Here is a 3,802-nt window from a genome sequence, read left to right on the forward strand (position 1 = left end):
CCGTTATATTGGAGGCCAACTGTGGTTTGCTGTGATAGGTAACTGACGTGCATCATGTAAATCAATGCTTTTAAAAAAAACAACACTAAATGCCCTGGGTAGTTCCTATCTAATATGTAAACCTAATAACTGCAAAAATCTCTTCTCCATCTCAGCGATGGGAGGTTCGGAGCCTGAGGAACCACCACAGGAGGGGCACGGGAAGGGAGAAAACAAGCTGTTACCATTTTGAAACCAAGTTTCATCTGAAAGGGGTGGGGGGCGGAGGGAGGCAATGAGCTGTCACTTCTTGGAAGAAGATGGAAAACCTTTCCCACTGACTCGGAGGCTAGGACCTGGTGTTCCGCTCCGTCTCCACCAAGCACTCCCCAACCAGCCCTCTCGTATGGATGATGCCTTGTTTCAGGCTCTCCATCGCACTCTTGCTGCCCAGTACGTGGGTCGGATCTCCTTCCCCAGATCTTTGATGATGGCCAGCAGCTCAGCATATTTGCTCTGGGGCACCTGGCTGTTCCCTGTTCCCTGCGTGTAGCCTAGAGATGGTGGTCCGTAGTCACTCAGCAGCTGGCGGTACTGGGAGGACGTCGCCATGTTGGTGGAAGCCCAGTGGACGCTCCCAGCAGCATTGAGGGAGGCGGCGGGCGTGTGCACGGTCAAGTTCGGTTTGTAAGACATCCCCCCTGGGCAGTGGGGCGCAGCAGGGCCGGTCTGCGAGGCCAGACGGCAGCGAGGCAGGCCCAGTGTCCGTGCGCCCACTGAGCTCCTGTGCACTTTTTGTTGTTGACAGCTCAGGCCGCACGAGCAAATAATGGCTGTCCCTCACCCTGACACTGCCACAGTATCATGATCTTTCAGTTTCTTTCTTTTTTTTTTATTTTTTATTTATTTTTTTTTATTATTAGTTAAGGTATTACAAATGTGTCCTCATCCCCCCCATTAACCCCCAACCTCCCCCCCCACACACAAACTCATGCTCCCATCCCCCCGTTGTCCATGTCCATTGGTTTGGCTTATATACATGTATACACGTCCTTCGGTTGATCTCTTCCCCTTACCCCTGCCCTCCCCTACTTTCCTTCTGGGGATTGATAGCCTGATCGCTGTTTCTCAGTCTTTGGGTCTGTCCCTTTTCATCAGTCTATGTTGTTCTCTATAATCCACAAATGAGTGAGATCATGTGGTATTTATCTTTCTCTGACTGGCTTATTTCACTTAGCATAATGCTCTCCAGTCCCATCCAAGCTGTTGCAAAAGGCAAGAGTTCCTTTTTTTTTACCGCAGCATAGTATTCCATTGTGTATATGTACCACAGTTTTCTAATCCACTCATCTGCTGATGGGCACTTAGGCTGTTTCCAAATCTTAGCTATGGTGAATTGTGCTGCTATGAACATAGGGGTGCATATATCCTTTCTAATTAGCGTTTCTGGTTTCTTGGGATATATTCCTAGTAGTGGGATCACTGGGTCAAATGGGAGTTCCATTTTTAGTCTTCTGAGGTAGCTCCATACTGTTCTCCACAGTGGCTGCACCAGTCTGCATTCCCACCAGCAGTGCAGAAGGGTTCCTTTTTCTCCACATCCTCTCCAACACTTGTTGTTTGTTGATTTGTTGATGATAGCCATTCTGACAGGTGTGAGATGATAACGCATTGTCGTTTTGATTTGCATCTCTCGTATAATTAGTGACTTTGAGCAGGTTTTCATATGTCTTTCTGCCTTCTGTATGTCCTCTTTCGAAAAGTGTCTATCTAGGTCCGTTGCCCATTTTTTTATTGGATTGTTTATCTTCCTTTTGTTAAGTTTCATGAGATCCCTGTAAATGTTGGAAATTAAACCCTTATCGGTGGTATCATTGGCAAATATGTTCTCCCATGTAGTGGGTCTTCTTGTTGTTTTGTTGATGGTTTCCTTTGCTGTGCAAAAGCTTTTTATTTTGATGTAGTCCCATTTGTTTATTTTCTCTTTAGTTTCCATTGCCCTAGGAGCATTATCAGAGAAGAAATTTCTTCGGCATATGTTTGCGATTTCGCTGCCTGTGGATTCCTCTAGTATTTTTATGGTTTCCCGTCTTACGTTTAAGTCTTTTATCCATTTTGAGTTTATTTTTGTGTATGGTGTGAGTTGGTGATCTAGTTTCATCCTTTTGCATGCATCTGTCCAATTTTCCCAACACCATTTATTGAAAAGACTGTCTTGACTCCATTGTATGCTCTTGCCTCCTTTGTCGAATATTAATTGGGCATAGTGGTTTGGGTCGATTTCTGGGGTCTCTATTCTGTTCCATTGATCTATATGTCTGTTCTTGTGCCAGTACCAAGCTGTTTTAAGAACAGTGGCTTTGTAATACAGTTTGATATCTGGTATTGAGATCCCACCTACTTTGTTCTTTCTCAGGATTGCTGCAGCTATTCGGGGTCTTTTTTTATTCCAGATGAATTTTTGGAACGTTCGTTCTAGATTTGTGAAATATGCCATTGGTAATTTAATGGGGATTGCATTGAATCTATAAATTGCTTTGGGTAGTATGGACATTTTGATGATGTTGATTCTACCAATCCATGAACACGGTATATTCTTCCATCTGTTTATGTCTTCCTCTATCTTTTTTTTCAGTGTCCTGTAGTTTTCAGCATATAAGTCTTTTACCTCCTTAGTTAAGTTTATACCTAGGTATTTTAATTTTTTTGGTGCAATAGTAAATGGGATTGCTTCTGTAGTTTCACTTTCTATAAGTTCACTATTGGTGTAAAGAAATGCCATGGATTTCTTAGCATTAATTTTGTATCCTGCTACATTGCCGAATTCATTTATTAAGTCTAATAATTTTTTGATGGAGTCTTTAGGGTTCTGTATGTACAGTATCATGTCATCTGCAAATAAGGACAGTTTTACTTCTTCTTTTCCAATCTGGATGCCTTTTATTTCTTCTTCGTGTCTGATCTAAATGGCTAGTACTTCCAGTACTGTGTTGAACAGGAGTGGTGAGAGGGGGCATCCCTGTCTTGTTCCTGTTTTTAGGGGGAATGGTTTTAGTTTTTGCCCATTGATTATGATGTTGGCTGTGGGTTTGTCATATATGGCTTTTATTATGTTGAGGTATGATCCCTCAATTCCTATCTTGCTGAGAGTTTTTATCAAGAAAGGGTGTTGGATTTTGTCAAATGCTTTTTCCGCATCAATTGATATGAATATGTGGTTTTTTTCTCTCAATTTGTTTATGTGATGTATCACGTTTATTGATTTGCGGATATTGTACCATCCTTGCATCCCTGGGATAAATCCTACTTGGTCATGGTGTATGATCTTTTTGATGTACTGCTGGATCCGATTTGCTAGGATTTTGTTGAGGATTTTGGCATCTATGTTCATGAGGGATATTGGCCTATAATTCTCTTTCATTGTATTGTCTTTATCTGGTTTTGGGATTAGGGTGATGTTGGCTTCATAGAATGAGCTGGGAAGTGTTCCTTCCTCTTGGATCTTTCGACATAGTCTGAGGAGGATAGGTTTTAGGTCTTCCTTGAATGTTTGGTAAAACTCCCCTGTGAAGCCATCTGGCCCCGGGCTTTTGTTTGCTGGAAGCTTTTTGATTACTGCTTCGATTTCCTCCATAGTTATTGGCCTATTGAGATTTTTAGATTCTTCCTGGTTAAGTTTTGGAAGGTTGCATTTATCTAGGAATATGTCCATTTCCTCCAGGTTGTCTAGTGTGTTGGAGTAGAGTTGTTCATAGTATTTTCTAACAATCCTTTGTATTTCTATGGGGTCTGTTGTTATTTCTCCTCTTTCATTTCTGATTTT

The 3,802-nt window shown here is 42.1% G+C and overlaps 1 pseudogene across 1 annotated transcript; it reads right to left on the minus strand.

Moving 5' to 3' along the window:
• Positions 1 to 328: 328 nt before the first annotated feature.
• On the minus strand, positions 329 to 675 carry LOC308515102 (cyclin-dependent kinase 2-associated protein 1-like; annotated as a pseudogene). Its single transcript has one exon. The product of its transcript is annotated as a cyclin-dependent kinase 2-associated protein 1-like (transcript).
• Between the last annotated feature and the right edge of the window lie 3,127 nt (positions 676 to 3,802).

The sequence above is a fragment of the Myotis nattereri genome (assembly GCF_964212035.1).
Source record: "Myotis nattereri genome assembly, chromosome: 3".
NCBI classification, from domain to species: Eukaryota; Metazoa; Chordata; class Mammalia; order Chiroptera; family Vespertilionidae; genus Myotis; species Myotis nattereri.